General features: G+C 40.0%; 1 long non-coding RNA gene across 3 annotated transcripts in view; it reads right to left on the reverse strand.

Annotated features, from left to right (window-relative positions):
* Window positions 1-17,563, reverse strand: part of LOC117094446 — a 340,510-nt gene that overhangs the window by 184,669 nt on the left and 138,278 nt on the right. For 2 of the 3 annotated variants that reach the window (XR_004441551.1, XR_004441552.1), the window contains exons 2-3: window positions 3,869-4,004; window positions 1,414-1,940 (exon numbers count right to left, since the gene is read on the reverse strand). The exons of the other annotated variant lie outside the window; for it this stretch is intronic. This is a non-coding gene — a long non-coding RNA (uncharacterized LOC117094446). The remainder of the gene's footprint in view (window positions 1-1,413; window positions 1,941-3,868; window positions 4,005-17,563) is intronic. 3 annotated transcript variants of the gene reach the window in all.

Raw genomic sequence — 17,563 nt, forward strand, 5'->3', positions numbered from 1 at the left:
CGGAGCTTGCAGTGAGCCCAGATCGCGCAATTGCATTGCACTCCGGCCTGGGTGACAGAGTGAGACTCCATCTCAAAAAAATAAAAATAAAAATAAAAACTATTAATTTACTAGTTTATTCCAAGGACCAACACATGCACATCCACACACAGAGATAGTATGACAATTTTGACTAGAGAGCAAGACTTTATGCACATCACAATGAGTGTGAAATAGAAGAAATGAATAGAAAGACGACAGACTGCTCCAACCCAGTTACATTGTACTTGTTGGATTTTAGGTTAAACAAATTGGAGTAAATAAATTGATGTCATATAGTGTTGCATGTACTTAATCTATACAGAAGAACGGCAGAACTTCCAGTCAAAAGGCTTTTTACCACACTCCAGGATAACTTGGGAATCATCTCTGAGGACTCCATAAGCTACATGGAATCTATTATACTTTTACACAAAGTTGGTCTAGGTTGTGCCCTCTGGTGGTACTTCAGGAAATTTTGAGGGATTGGGGGAAAGCAGAATGGAGAGAGAAAGGAAAGGTAAAAAAAAGAGAAGGGCAGAGTAGAGGGTAGAAGTAGGGGATGGATTCCTTGAATGCCCACCATTTATACCATGCCAAGCAATTTTACCTAAATGGTCTCATTAATCCTCTCAACTCCACTGTAAATAGGTATCCTAAGCCTCATTTCATGACTCAGGAAATGGAGGTCCAGAGAAGTGAAGAAATTGGTTCAGTATCACAGTATAATAAGTGACAGAACAAGATTATTCTCAGTTCTTTCTGCCTGCCCACTGCTGTTCTGCAACTCACCAGATGCCTGCATATGGTTGCCCCTAAACCAGATTCCTCAACAAGTCAACAGAAACCCACCTGCCCTGGCCATTTAGCTATTGCCCATCATGTCATCAGGTACCCTTCCTGATGGCATTCCCAATCCTGCGAAGGACATCCCTGATTCCACATGAGGTTAAGGAGATGCTGTTGCCTACCTGTTTCACTCTAGGGAAATTCACATAATGATGTTTTTCACCCTAAATGCCAAAACCCAAAGTTTTTTACAATGAAAACATCTCTTCTGAGTAAGCTTGAAGTCTACTCTGGAAGGTAAATGTGTCACTGGGGGGCTGATAATGAACTTAAAGTTACTATACTAGACATAGATGTTTTAAAAGATATTTCATTCAAGCCAAGTCTGCTAAAGCCCATCGAAAAACATTCTGACTTATTTTATTTGAAAAGAAAATGTGTGTTCCCTTTCAATGGTATGCCTTTCTATAAAGTGAATTATCACATTTTCCTCTATTCCAAGAACTGCATGCAGTAAACCTTGAGAAAAATGTTTTTCTCCAACTTCCTTTTCCTTAGAAATCTATTGACCATTTTGATTTTCATTCTCAATGTGTAGCTACTTACATTTTGTTTTCCAGTTCTCTTCTGGGGTGTGTTCACATTCATTTTGGTAGCCATTTTCGTTTGTCTCCTGTTGATCTTTGATTTTATGTTTATTTCCATCAGACATACTTCATTCTTACTTACTTCTGAAACTGGCATTTATGCCAGAGATGGGTAGCTGCCGTCCCAATATCTGTTCTGTACAACCATGATTTTATGCAAGGGATGAAACTGCTGAGACAAAAGACTGTATTTCTCATCCAACCTTGTTGTGTCGATGTGATTAAGGTCTGATCAATGACACACAAGTGGAAGTGTCAGGTGACACTTCTAGAAATGCTCCTTGACAGAGCACCAGACAGCTGGCCCGGGCCTTTTTTGTTCTTCCTCACTTCGTTCCTCCTGCCAGACGTATGAGCCTGAGCCCTGCTAGCCATGTTGGACCACAGCGAAGATTGTTAGTCACACACGTTACATGTGGCAGAGCAGACGGGATACCAGGTCCAAGATAATGGTGGAGTGCCACGCCAGTCTTACACTGCCTATTTCTGGAGAGAAAAAAGGAAACTTAAGAACTCATCTCATTTAAGCCTGTGTTGCTCCTAGTGTTCTTACTAGTATCTTTAAATAATTGTTAATAAATGCAATCTTCCTGGACTCCCCTGAGGATATGGAGTTCCTTTCTGGAAACTACAGATAGACCAAAGATACTTAATTTTCAGGTCGGGCCGCGGTGGCTCACGCCTGTAATCCCAGCACTTTGGGAGGCCGAGGCGGGCAGATCACGAGGTCAGGAGATCAAGACCATCCTGGCTAACACGATGAAACCCCCTCTCTACTGAAAATACAAAAAATTAGCCAGGCATGGTAGTGGGCGCCCGTAGTCCCAGCTACTCAGGAGGCTGAGGCAGGAGAATGGCGTGAACCTGGGAGGCGGAGCTTACAGTGAACCAAGATCGCGCCACAACGAGACTCTAGTCTCCAAAAAAAAAAAAAAAACAAAGAGACTTAATTTTCATCTAATCCTTTGGGATATGACCAAGTGAAATGTTCTAAGGTATTAAAAGTCTGATTAAAGACAAATCCTATGACAGTAAATTTAACTTTGAGTCAAACTTCTGTAATACCACTATACTATAAAAACTGGCAAATAAAATTTCAATACAGCAACTTAAACACCGTATTTTTAAAAATATTCATTGTCTCAAGGGCTGATGATGATCTATAAACTGAAAAAACTAAATACTGGGTCATGGCTATGGACCTTGGGTTGCAAGAACTAGCTTAGGAAAAACAAAAGTATTGGTTTACCTAACAAAAAAGTGCAGTAATAGACCTGCTTTCCAACATGGCTGGATCTTCATGAATCTGTCTCTCTTCAGCTCTCAGCTGTGATTTTCTTTTTATTGGTTTTATTCTGAGGCAGGCTCTTTCTATATAGCTGCAAAGTCAACCACTAACCGGTCCAAGACTACAGTTTACCAGCTTAAAAAAACAGTGGAAAGGCTAGACATGGTGGCTCATGCCTGTAATCTCAGCACTTTTGGAAGCTGAAGTGGGCAGATCACCTGAGGTCAGGAGTTGGAGACCAGCCTGGCCAACATGGTGAAACCCTATCTCTACTCAAAATACAAAAAGTAGCTGGGTGTGGTGGCAAACGCCTGTAATCCCAGCTACTCAGGAGGCTAAGGCAAGAGAATACCTTGAACCCAGGAGGTGGAGGTTGCAGGGGGCTGGGGGACAAGAGTGACACTTTGTCTCAAAAAGAACAAAACAGTGGAAAGAAGGCACTTTTTCCCAGATGCATTAGATTATCATTCAGCAAGTATTCATTATCGCCCCCCTCAACTTTCATGAGAGCCTTTGATGTCAATATTGGTCATACGATTTGCTTTGGCCAATGGAATATTAGTCAGTGTGACATGAGTTTGGCTGAACTAGGTTTACACAGTGGGACGTGGTCTTTACACTTTGCTTTCATTTTGCTTTCATCATTAGAGGACTATGCTTTGAGTTGAGTAGCTACTGGCCCAGGGAGGATGAAGGACACATGGAGCAAAATTGGAGCCAAGCCCAGCCCATCTTACTTTGCGTAAAAAATAAATAAATACTTTTCAACTGAGATTTGGAGCAGTTTCTCACACAGCGTATGTGAGGCAACAGCTAATTGGTGCATATGAAATTCCAACAAAATTGTTTAATCTCATTAGCTCAGGTCAGTAGTTCTTAAGTGTGATCATCAGCGTTGCCTGGGAACTTGTTAACAAGTCATCAGGTCTCACCCCAGACCTACAGAACTGAACACTCTGAAGTAAGGGACCAGCAATTTTTGTTTAAACAAGTGCTCCAAGTGATTCTGATTTCCTATCAAGTTTGACACCCACTGACTTAGGTCATATGCCCATCCTTAAACTAATCTCAGTACCTAAGGATTCAGGCCTGGAGTTGTAGGATGGCTCAGTGGCACTAGAATTACCTGAACTAGGGAACAGAGTCTAAGAGTGGACATTTCTGGCAAGTCCATAGGTGATGCTGATGCTCCTGGTCAAGGGAGAACCTCTGTTGTAGGTTATGGGTGTGGCAGCAATAATTCCCTATTGGGAAATCAGCATCTGTTAATAAAAGAAGAAAGAAACAAAAGAAGAAGGATGCGGGTCAGGGAACAAATGTCAATCATGACTCCATTCTCATTAAAAGAAAAACATTCCAACAACCACAAATATTCTCCAACAATTCTGTAGACACAGGGGACTCTGGAGTGAAAAGAGAAATCTCATCTGTCATTCAGTTTGTGAACTGATTGAGACAAGAACTGATTTTTTTGTCTCTTCAATTTTGCCAAAATTCAAAACAGAGCTCAGGAATCAAATGCAAAGTGGCAGTTTTTGCTAGAGAGAGCCATGTATCATTTTCTAACGTGATATGAATTGTCACATAAATCTTTCTCAGTACAATTCACTGAAGATAAATATAGTGCTTAAGGAGATAATGTCTATATATCATACAACGGAGTCATTTTGATCCATTCTAGTGAAACCAAGACAGCAGTCTATAGTTTTCAGTGATCCAAGATAAAAGACAGAATCACAGCCCCTGACTATTGCTGTTATTTTTAATCTGTCCTTGGTATGTAGAAATCAAAGCATTTTAAAACTCAAAGGACCCTAGAGATCATCTAGCCCAGGTATTATAAACCACTGGACAATAGACCACATTTCACCTCAAAAGGTGTTTTATTTGCCCTGTACAGAAGTGTTTTGTGTTAATTAACATTTTTGCCATATTTTAAATTTTTCAACGTTTTTAAATAAGTTTGAAGACCTGGTGCAACACATAATAGACATAAGTCTATATTCCCTCACAGCATGTTAAGTGGGAGGTGAATGCTACCAATGCTACCACTCTCCTTTTTTTTTTTTTTTGAGACGGAGTCTAGCTCTGTCACCAGGCTGGAGTGCAGTAGCACGATCTGGGCTGACTGCCACCTCTGCTTCCCGGGTTCAAGCAATTCTCCTGCCTCAGCCTCCCGAGTAGCTGGGACTACAGGTGCATGCCACCAAGCCCAGCTAATTTGTATATTTTTAGTAGGGACAGGGTTTCACCATGTTGGCCAGAATGGTCTCAATCTCTTGACCTTGTGATCTGCCCTCCTCAGCCTCTCAAAGCGCTGGGAATACAGGCGTGAGCCACTGTGCCCAGTGTACCTCCTTTTGAAGGAGCTCTAACTCCTACTCCTCAGTTTGATGAGGACACTACAGCACTGTGATTTTACAACCAGATCTCTTCACTTGTCTCCAGGGCCTGCTGTGGTCCCACAGGCATTTATGTTGGCTGCTTCTCATCTAAACCAACTCCCCTGTTTGACCAATGAGAACACTGAGGTCCATGGTGATGATGAACTTTAATGCACATCATCTCTCAGGGGCAGACCAAGTCTGCATGGCTAGTTTTTCTCATTTTTAGAATATAGTTTCCCTTAGAGACAAATTTTTTACCATAAATAAGAGAATTGTAAAGTTTACCTTTTAAATTCTACTCATTTGGGGCTGGGCACAGTGGTTCACACTTGTAATCCCAGCATTTTGGAGGCCGAGGCTGGGGGATCACCTGAGGCCGGGAGTTCGAGACCAGCCTGGCCAACATGGTGAAACCCTATCGCTACTAAAAATACAAAAATTAGCCAGGTATGGTGGTGCGCACCTGTAGTCCCAGTTACACGGGAGGCTGAGACAGAACTGCTTGAACCCGGGAGGCAGAGGCTGAGATGAGCTGAGATCACACCACTGCACTCAAGCCTAGGGGACAGAGCAAGACTCTGTCTCCAAAAAAAAAAAAAAAAATCTGAAGATGGCCGAATAGGAACAGCTCCAGTCTCCAACTCCCAGCACGAGCGACACAGAAGACCGATGATTTCTGCATTTTCAACTGAGGCAAACAGGGTCTGGAGTGGACCTCAAGCAATTTCCAACAGACCTACAGCTGAGGGTCCTGACTATTAGAAGGAAAACTATCAAACAGGAAGAACACCTATACCAAAACCCCATCAGTATGTCACCATCATCAAAGACCAGAGGCAGATAAAACCATGAAGATGGGGAAGAAGCAGGGCAGAAAAGCTGGAAATTCAAGAAATAAGAGCCTATCTCCCCCTGCAAAGGAGTGCAGCTCATCGCCAGCAACAGATCAAAGCTGGTCAGAGAACGACTTTGACGAAATGAGAGAAGAAGGCTTCAGTCCATCAAACTTCTCAGAGCTAAAGGAGGAATTAGGTACCCAGTGCAAAGAAACTAAAAATCTTGAAAAAAGAGTGGAAGAATTGATAACTAGAATAATTAACGCAGAGAAGGTCATAAATGAAATGACAGAGATGAAAACCATGACACGAGAAATACGTGACAAATCCACAAGCTTCAGTAACCGACTCGGTCAACTGGAATAAAGAGTATCAGCGATTAAGGATCAAATGAATGAAATGAAGCGAGAAGAGAAACCAAAAGAAAAAAGAAGAAAAAGAAATGAACAAAGCCTGCAAGAAGTATGGGATTATGTAAAAAGACCAAATCTATGTCTGATTGGGGTGCCTGAAAGTGAGGGGGAAAATGGAACCAAGTTGGAAAACACTCTTCAGGATATCATCCAGGAGAACTTCCCCAACCTAGTAGGGCAGGCCAACATTCAAATTCAGGAAATACAGAGAACACCACAAAGATACTCCTCGAGAAGAGCAACTCCAAGACCATAATTGCCAGATTCACCAAAGTTGAAATGAAGGAAAAAATCTTAAGGGCAGCCAGAGAGAAAGGTTGGGTTACTCACAAAGGGAAGCCCATCAGACTAACAGCAGACCTCTCGGCAGAAACTCTACAAGCCAGAAGAGAGTGGGGGCCAATATTCAATGTTCTTAAGAAAAGAATTTTAAACCCAGAATTTCATATCCAGCCAAACTAAGTTTCATCAGTGAAGGAGAATAAAATCCTTTACAGATAAGCAAATGCTTAGAGATTTTGTCACCACCAGGCCTGCCTTACAAGAGACCCTGAAGGAAGCACTAAACATGGAAAGGAACAACCGGTACCAGCCATTGCAAAAACATGCCAAAATGTAAAGACCATCGAGGCTAGGAAGAAACTGCATCAACTAATGGGCAAAATAACCAGTTAATATCATAATGGCAGGATCAAGTTCATACATAACAATATTAACCTTAAATGTCAATGGACTAAATGCTCCAATTAAAAGACACAGACTGGCAAACTGGATAAAGAGTCAAGACCCATCAGTCTGCTGTATTCAGGAGACCCATCTCACATGCAGAGACATATATAGGCTCAAAATAAAGGGATGGAGGAAGATCTACCAAGCAAATGGAGAACAAAAAAAAGCAGGGGTTGCAATCCTAGTCTCTGATAAAATAGACTTTAAACCATCAAAGATCAAAAGAGACAAAGAAGGCCATTACATAATGGTAAAGGGATCAATTCAACAGGAAGAGCTAACTATCCTAAATTCATAAAGCAAGTCCTTAGAGACTTACAAAGAGACTTAGACTCCCATACAATAATAATGGGAGACTTCAACACTCCACTGTCAACATTAGACAGATCAACGAGACAGAAAGTTAACAAGGATATCCAGGAATTGAACTCATCTCTGCACCAAGCAGACCTAATAGACATCTATAGAACTCTCCACCCCAAATCAACAGAATATACATTCTTCTCAGCACCACATCGCACTTATTCCAAAATTGACCACATAATTGGAAGTAAAGCACTCCTTAGCAAATGTAAAAGAACAGCAATTATAACAAACTGTCTCTCAGACCACAGTGCAATCAAACTAGAACTCAGGACTAAGAAACTCAATCAAAACCGCTCAACTACATGGAAACTGAACAACCTGCTCCTGAATGACTACTGAGTACATAACGAAATGAAGGCAGAAATAAAGATGTTCTTTGAAACCAATGAGAACAAAGATACAACATACCAGAATCTCTGGGACACATTTAAAGCAGTGTGTAGAGGGAAATTTATAGCACTAAATGCCCACAAGAGAAAGCTGGAAAGATCTACAATTGACACTCTAACATCACAATTAAAAGAACTGGAGAAACAAGAGGAAACACATTCAAAAGCTAGCAGAAGGCAAGAAATAACTAAGATCAGAGCAGAAATGAAGGAGATAGAGACACAAAAAACCCTCCAAAAAATCAATGAATCCAGGAGTTGGTTTTTTGAAAAAATCAACAAAATTGACAGACCGCTAGCAAGACTAATAAAGAAGAAAAGAGAGAAGAATCAAATAGACGTAATAAAAAATGATAAAGGGGATATCACCACTGACCCCACAGAAATGCAAACTACCATCAGAGAATACTATAAACACCTCTACGCAAATCAACTAGAAAATCTAGAAGAAATGGATAATTTCCTGGAAACTTACACTCTTCTAAGACTAAACCAGGAAGAAGTTGAATCCCTGAATAGACCAATAGGAGGCTCTGAAATTGAGGCAATAATTAATAGCCTACCCACCAAAAAAAGTCCAGGACCAGATGGATTCACAGCTGAATTCTACCAGAGGTACAAGGAGGAGCTGGTACCATTCCTTCTGAAACTATTCCAATCAATTGAAAAACAGGGACTCCTCCCTAACTCATTTTATGAGGCCAACATCATCCTGATACCAAAGCCTGGCAGAGACACAACAAAAAAAGAAAATTTTAGACCAATATCCCTGATGAACATCGATGCAAAAATCCTCAATAAAATACTGGCAAACCGGATTCAGCAGCACATCAAAAAGCTTATCCACCATGATCAAGTGGGCTTCATCCCTGGGATGCAAGGCTGGTTCAACATTCGCAAATCAATAAACGTAATCCAGCATATAAACAGAACCAAAGACAAGAACCACATGATTATCTCAATAGATGCAGAAAAGGCTTTTGACAAAATTCAACAGCCCTTCATGCTAAAAACTCTCAATAAATTCGGTATTGATGGAACGTACCTCAAAATAATAAGAGCTATTTATGACAAACCCACAGCTAATATCATACTGAATGGGCAAAAACTGGAAAAATTCCTTTGAAAACTGGCACAAGACAGGGATGCCCTCTCTCACCACTCCTATTCAACATAGTGTTGGAAGTTCTGGCTAGGGCAATCAGGCAAGAGAAAGAAATCAAGGGTATCCAGTTAGGAAAAGAAGAAGTCAAATTGTCCCTGTTTGCAGATGACATGATTGTATATTTAGAAAACCCCATTGTCTCAGCCCAAAATCTCCTTAAGCTGATAAGCAACTTCAGCAAAGTCTCAGGATACAAAATTAATGTGCAAAAATCACAAGCATTCTTATACACCAGTAACAGACAAACAGAGAGCCAAATCATGAATGAACTTCCACTCACAATTGCTTCAAAGAGAATAAAATACCTAGGAATCCAACTTACAAGGGATGTAAAGGACCTCTTCAAGGAGAACTACAAACCACTGCTCAGTGAAATAAAAGAGGACACTAACAAATGGAAGAACATACCATGCTCATGGATAGGAAGAATCAATATCATGAAAATGGCCATACTGCCCAAGGTCATTTATAGATTCAATGCCATCCCCATCAAGCTACCAATGAGTTTCTTCACAGAATTGGAAAAAACGGCTTTAAAGTTCATATGGAACCAAAAAAGAGCCCGCATTGCCAAGACAATCCTAAGCCAAAAGAACAAAGCTGGAGGCATCACACTACCTGACTTCAAACTATACTACAAGGTTACAGCAACCAAAACAGCATGGTACTGGTACCGAAACAGAGATATAGACCAATGGAACAGAACAGAGTCCTCAGAAATGATACCACACATCTACAGCCATCTGATCTTTGACAAACCTGAGAGAAACAAGAAATGCGGAAAGGATTCCCTATTTAATAAATGGTGCTGGAAAAATTGGCTAGCCATAAGTAGAAAGCTGAAACTGGATCCTTTTCTTACTCCTTATACGAAAATTAATTCAAGATGGATTAGAGACTTATATGTTAGACCTAATACCATAAAAACCCTAGAAGAAAACCTAGGTAGTACCATTCAGGACATAGGCATGGGCAAGGACTTCATGTCTAAAACACAAAAAGCAACAGCAGCAAAAGCCAAAATTGACAAATGGGATCTAATTAAACTAAAGAGCTTCTGCACAGCAAAAGAAACTACCATCAGAGTGAACAGGCAACCTACAGAATGGGAGAAAATTTCTGCAATCTACTCATCTGACAAAGGGCTAATATCCAGAATCTACAAAGAACTCAAACAAACTTACAAGAAAAAACAAACACCCCATCAAAAGTGGGCAAAGGATATGAACAGACATTTCTCAAAAGAAGACATTCATACAGCCAACAGACACATGAAAAAATGCTCATCATCACTCGCCATCAGAGAAATGCAAATCAAAACCACAATGAGATACCATCTCACACCAGTTAGAATGGCAATCATTAAAAAGTCAGGAAACAACAGGTGCTGGAGAGGATGTGGAGAAATAGGAACACTTTTACACTGTTGGTGGGATTGTAAACTAGTTCAACCATTATGGAAAACAGTATGGCAATTCCTCGAGGATCTAGAACTAGATGTACCATATGACCCAGCCATCCCACTACTGGGTATATACCCAAAGGATTATAAATCATGCTGCTATAAAGACACATGCACACGCATGTTTATTGCGGCACTATTCACAATAGCAAAGACTTGGAATCAACCCAAATGTCCATCTGTGACAGACTGGATTAAGAAAATGTAGCACATATACACCATGGAATATTAGCAGCCATAAAAAAGGATGAGTTTGCGTCCTTTGTAGGGACATGGATGCAGCTGGAAACCATCATTCTTAGCAAACTATCACAAGAACAGAAAACCAAACACCGCATGTTCTCACTCATAGGTGGGAATTGAACAATGACATCACTTGGACTCAGGAGGGGGAACATCACACATCGGGGCCTACCATGGGGAGGGGGGAGGGAGGAGGGATTGCATTGGGAGTTATACCTGATATAAATGACGAATTGATGGGTGCTGACGAGTTGATGGGTGAAGCACACCAACATGGCACAAGTGTACATATGTAACAAACCTGCACGTTATGCACATGTACCCTAGAACTTAAAGTATAATTTAAAAAAAAAAAAAAATCTGCTCATTCCACCACGCTCAGTGGCTCACACCTATAATCCTAGCACTTTTGGAGGCCAAGACAGGAGGATTGCTTGAACCCAGGAGTTTGAGACTAGCTTGGGCAACATAGCGATGTCTTGTCTCTACTAAAAATTTTAAAAATTAGCCAAGTATGGTGGCACATGCCTGCAGTCCTAGCTACTTGGGAGGCTGAGGTGGGAGAATTGCTTGAGCCTGGGAGATCAAGGTTGCAGTGAGCTGTGATTGCACAATTGCACTCCAGCCTGGGCAACAGAGCACGACCATGTCTCAAAAGAAAATAAGCAAATAAATAAAGAAATCCTGCTCAGTCATACTGAGGCAGGCGATAAAATCAGTATATAGCTTATTTCAGAAACCCAAAGAAGAACAAATCCATGAAGAATGTAAGTATGATAAACCCCAAGTTTAATGTGAAGTGAATCTTACTTGGATTAGGTACCTTAGATAGTTTTAATTCCTTTGGCTAGAAAGTGATGGGTTTTTTCTGCTTGAAAGTGATTTCTTATACCTCATACCCATTAGGATGGCTACTATCAAAAAACACAGAAAATAACAAGTGTTTGAGAGGATGCAGAAAAATTGTGATCTTTGTGCACTATTAGGGAAAATGTAAAATGGTGTAGCCACTGTTACTAAGACACCTGGGTCTAGATCCTGCTGCTCATTGCACAGAAAGCCAATCACTGAGACAATGAGTATTTCCAAGAAAAAAGGCATTAATCAGTTGATGCTACCAAGGAGATCAGTCTCAAATCCATCTCCCTAACCAACTGAAATTAGGGGTTTATATAGCATGGAAGAAATGTAATCACATGTGAGAAAACAAGAATTAGGGAGGGGTAAGGAAAAGAAGTTGGTCAACAGGAAGCAGGTGATGGGTTAGGCAATCATGATGGGTAAGGAGTCTGGTGTCTCATTATCCAGATGCAGTGATCTGGTAAATGTCAGTTCCTTGGTACTATCTGGGAGGCCTGATAGTTGGTTTGTTTGTTTATTTATTTATTTATTTATTTATTTTTGAGACGGCATCTTGCACTGTAGCCCAGGCTGGAGTACAGTGGCATGATCTCGGTTCACTGCAAGCTCCGCCTCCTGGGTTCATGCCATTCTCCTGTCTCCTGAGTAGCTGGGATTACAGGCACCTGCCACCATGCCTGGCTAATTTTTTGTAATTTTAGTAGAGATGGGGTTTTACCATGTTAGCCGAGATGGTCTCGATCTCCTGACCTCATCATCCGCCCATCTCAGCCTCCCAAAGTGCTAGGATTACAGGCATGAGCCACCATGCCTGGCTGATGGTTGTTTTCTTAAGAAAGGTACTCAGGTAAGACAAATGTAACCTTTTCAAGTTTTAAAACTGAGAGAGTCAATTTCTATGTTTATTCAAAAGAAACCATAAACATTAGTTCTAGGGGACAATTGGGTTGATTTCCCCATTATAAAACACAGTATGGCAGTTTCTCAAAAAAAAAAATTAAAATAAAATTAGCATACAATCCAGGAATTCTACTTCTGGGTATATATCCAAAAGAATTGAAAGCAGGATCTCAAAGACATTATTTGTACACTCATTTTCATAGCAACACTATTCCCAATAGCCAAGATAGAAACAACCTAAATTTGCCTGTCCATTAACAGATGAACAGAATTCTACAATGTGGGGTGTGTGTGTGTGTGTGTGTGTGTGTGTGTGGAATATTATTCAGCCTTCAAAAGGAAGGAAATTTTGACATATAGCACAACATAAATAAACCTTAACTACATTATGTTAAGTGAAATAAGTCAGACACAAAAAGATAAATACTGTATGGTTCCTTTCCTATGAGTTATTTAGAATAGTCAAATTTATAGAAACAGAAAGAAGCATAGTTGTTGCTGAGGACTGGGGGAGGGATAAATGAGGAGTTATTGTTTAATGAACATAGAGTTTCAGTTTTGCAAGATGAAATAGTTTTGGAGATCATTTGCACAATAATGTAAATATGTTTAACACTACTGAATTGCGTGCTTAAAAATGGTTAAGATGGTAAATTTCACGTTATATGCTTTTTGTCATAATAAAAAAGAAATTTTGAAAAAGAATTTCTTAGTTAAGCCAACTAGAATGTTTTTTAAATCTGGTGTAATTATTTCACAGGTCAGAATGTGGAATCCAAAGATGAAACAGAAAGCAGATATGTCTCATCCTGCTGAGGCTAACTGAACATTCTGGATACCTCTGGGGGAGGAGATCTTCCATGTACATGAACATAGCTAAGCAAGTTCAAAAACAAAGTCAGACTTCAAAAAGATTTTATTGAGATGACAAATTACAGAATGTTCTCTAGAGCTGGAACTAATAAATTTTTATATTAGAATTTCACCTCACTCCAAAAACTACAGTAAAAATGTTTGTATTTAGGCCAGGCATGGTGGTTCACGCCTGTAATCCCAGCACTTGGGGAGGCCAAGGCAGGAGAATGGCATGAACCTGGGAGGCGGAGCTTTCAGTGAGCTGAGATCACGCCACTGCACTCCAACCTGGGTGACAGAGCGAGACTCCATCTCAGGAAAAAAAAAAAAAAAAGTTTGTATTTAATATGTTTCAAACTTACTCTAAAAACATAATGTGTAAAAAATTGAGAAATTCCATTGCTATAATTAAGAAAATTCAGATATGTGGAGAATAGAAAACATACTTTATAATATTTAACCCATCCTTAACTTTGGGATAAATAATCTAGTTTTTGGATTTTAATAATTTTCTCAATATAGATTAATTACCTCTATTCACTAATCCTAGAGATCATTGTTCCTGAAATTAACAAGCAAGGACAATATTGGTTGCTCACAATGTAACAGTTGTGTATCTACTGGGTCATCAATCACTGAGAAAATGTAAGATCAGTGTCAATGTCCCAGAAGGCGGTTCTAATGCAAACACCCTCTGAAGATTTTATAATTGTTGACCTATATTTGTCTATTGAATAAGGGATCAGTAAGCCAGCAGCATGCATATCATTTTGTCTGAACAGCTTTCCACAGTCTCCTCTTCTCTAAAGACTGTCAAGGAAAGCACCACACTCCCAGGTGCCCCAAACGCAACTCAATGGGCTGGCTTTGGTTCACTGGGGAACTTCATTCAGCTCCTCTCCTCTCTGTCAATGTTTCTTACAGACAGTCTATAACCATTGTGCCCCTGGTTCTATATAGAAGAGTGTCTGTAAGAGACATTGACAGAGAAGAGCTGAATGGATGATTCTATTCAGCCGTAAACAGTAATGTTCAGGCCTATGGAATGGAAACTGGAATCTACCCAGGAAACAGATTAGTCTAGTCCTACAAGGCTAAGCCATCCTTGAAATACCAATTAAAAATTTGTGAGAAAAATGATGAAGAAGCCACAGTTATTACCTGTGTCTGAAAGCTCAGTTGCACCAACAAACATTTTTTTTTTTATTATACTTTAAGTTCTAGGGTACATGTGCATAACGTGCAGGTTTGTTACATATGTATATTTGTGCCATGTTGGTGTGCTGCACCCATCAACTCGTCAGCACCCATCAATTCATCATTTATATCATGTATACATCTCTGTTGGTCCTCTATATGTGTGTATATATACACATATATACACGTGTATATACATACATATATACACATATATATGTATACACACATACATGCATATGCTTGCACACACACACATCCTTTTGTTCTATTTCTTTGGACAAACCTAAGTAATAACCTGTAAACACACAATAGTCACATAAACCTAAGAACAGATAGAAAATAGAGTGTGTGATTTTGTGAAATATATATGTGGTCTTTGACCTTGTTTCCTGGCATACAATTCCTAAAATTCTTAGATTCTCCAAATTGATGTATTTTTGTTGCTAATGATTGACTGATGGCTGGAGCCCTGTGGCAGCTTCAAGATGGCGGTTGGTCGCCAGAAAAATCAAAGCAGGATTAGACAGTTAGGGTTTTCAGCCTGCCCCCTTTAATTCTGGGAAGGGGAGAGAGGCTAAAAGTTAAGTTGATCAGCAATGGCCAATGATTTAATCAATCATGCCTACATAATGAAGGCTCACTAAAAGCACAAAAGGACTAGGTTCAAGGAGCTTCTGGATAGCCCAACACCTGGAGGTTCTTGGAGAGTGGCATGCCTGGGAAGGGCATGGAAGCTTCATGACCCTTCCTTCATACCTTACCCTATGCATCTCTTCATCTGTACCCTTTGTAACATCCTTTATAACAAACCAGTAAACCAAAGTAAGTGTTTCCCTGAGTTCTATGAGGTGCTCTAGCAAATTAATTGAGTCCAAGAAGGTGACCATGGGAACCCCAATTTATAGCTGGTCAGTCAGAAGCACAGGTAAAACCACCGAGGGTTTGCAGTTGGTATTTAAAGTTGGGGAACAGTCTTCAAGACTGAGCCCTCAACCTACAGGACCTGATGCTATCTCCAAGCAAATAGTGTCAAAATTGAACTAGAGGTTACCCAGCTGGTGCCCACTATAGAACTGATTGCTTGCTTGGTGTGTGGGAGAAAAAAATCCCACGTGTTTGGTCACAGAAGTCTTCTGTATTGATTATTATTTGAGTGAGTAGGGAAAAAAAAGCATAGTTTGAGTTTTTTCCACTCAGAAGAGTGATAGAAAAAAGTAACAAAAGCGTCTTTCCAATAATGTATAACAGAGCTATTCTTGATGGTTAGAAAACAACATGTTTATTTTCTTTTTTCAATAAAAAAGGTTGGTATCTGTGATCTATTTTCATTTACAATTATAGCTAAATGTTTCCCAACACTTATTTGCCTTCCTTTTTTTTTTTTTTTTAGACGGAGTCTCGCTCTTTTGCCCAGGATGGCATGCAGTGGCGAGATCTAGGCTCACTGCAACCTCTGCTTCCTGGGTTCAAGCGATTCTCCTGCCTCAGCCTCCTGAGTAGCTAGGATTACAGGTGCCCACCACCACATCCAGCTAATTTTTGTATTTTTAGTACAGACTGGGTTTCACCATGTTAACCAGGCTGGTCTCAAACTCCTGACCTCAATGATCCACCTGCCTTGGCCTCCCAAAGTGTTAGGATTACAGACATGAATGCCCTCTGCAATAAAAAAAAAGTAAGGAAATAAATAATAGCCTAGCAAGATTTCCTGTTTCTGTGTCACATCATCACTGTCCAATATCTCTAGACCTTTGCTTTTAGATGTAAAAAGACAATGCATAGAAAAGATATGAGTTACATAAAAGAAGCAGGATTTTAATACCAAAATGCTGTACTGCCAAGAAAATTTGTAAGGAAAAACAGAGGACCCAAAAACTCAATTCCAAAAACATAATTTGATTAACTACTTAGATCAAAATAAATAGTCAGAAAAAATGGTAATGGCTATATAAACACAGAAACTCTAATTTTAAAAAAATTTATGAGGCTGGACACGGTGTCTCACACCTGTAATCCCAGCACTTTGGGAGGCCAAGGCAGGCAGATCATGAGGTCAGGAGATTGAGACCATCCTGGCTAACACGGTGAAACCCTGTCTCTACTAAAAACACAAAAATTACCCAGGTGTGGTGGCAGGCGCCTGTAGTCCCAGCTACTCAGGAGGCTGAAGCAGGAGAATGGTGTGAACCCTAGAGGCGGAGCTTGCCGTGAGCTGAGATCGCGCCACTGCACTTCAGCCTGGGCGACAGAGTGAGACTCCATCTTAAAAAATATATATATATTCATATAGTTTCATTCCACTGATCCTTTTTTAAGCCCACCTTCTGATACATTGCTATTCTCTATGTGGCAACATACCAAAAATCACAGATGGTGACCAGGTCTTTAAACAAGAATAACATATTTTCCTGTTTGAATCACAAAACCTTAGAGCTGGAGATGACCTCAACACTTCCATTAGGCAGATGAATGGCTATCTTAAAAAAAAAAAAAAAACCAGATGGCCATTTTCTTAATTTATAAGCATTTCCAGAGACCAAGAATTTGAATTGAACCCAGAGAAGAATAAACTGTAAAATATTTGATGGAAAAAAATTTTAGCAAAATCACAAATGCAAGTGAACTCTGTATATTTTGTTTGTTAACTTTAACCTATATGTTTTTATACTCACTAACCAAGTTTAATATAAAAACCAGTGAACTAAATCTAATATAAAACTCATGAAAAGGGAAAACCAGAGGTGAACCAAAATTCAACCCATTTTCATCAGGTTGTCATTATGGCTAGTTGAGGGAAAGAACTCAGCTCTCCATCAATTTGTGTAATGGTCAGATGACTCCTTTTGCCCTGTGAAATCATTTCCATAGGCTGGCCTGTTTCTGCCACAGCACGAATTATTGTTATAAATAAGAGCTCCGTCTCCATTCATCATGGCAGGAGTTGAGAGTGGAAAGAGGCATGGGAACCCTATTTCAGGACCTCCAACCCAGCCAGACTGCATGCCACACATGCCA

Source organism: Trachypithecus francoisi, unplaced genomic scaffold (genome assembly GCF_009764315.1).
Source record: "Trachypithecus francoisi isolate TF-2019V2 unplaced genomic scaffold, Tfra_2.0 Lachesis_group13, whole genome shotgun sequence".
Taxonomy (NCBI): Eukaryota; Metazoa; Chordata; class Mammalia; order Primates; family Cercopithecidae; genus Trachypithecus; species Trachypithecus francoisi.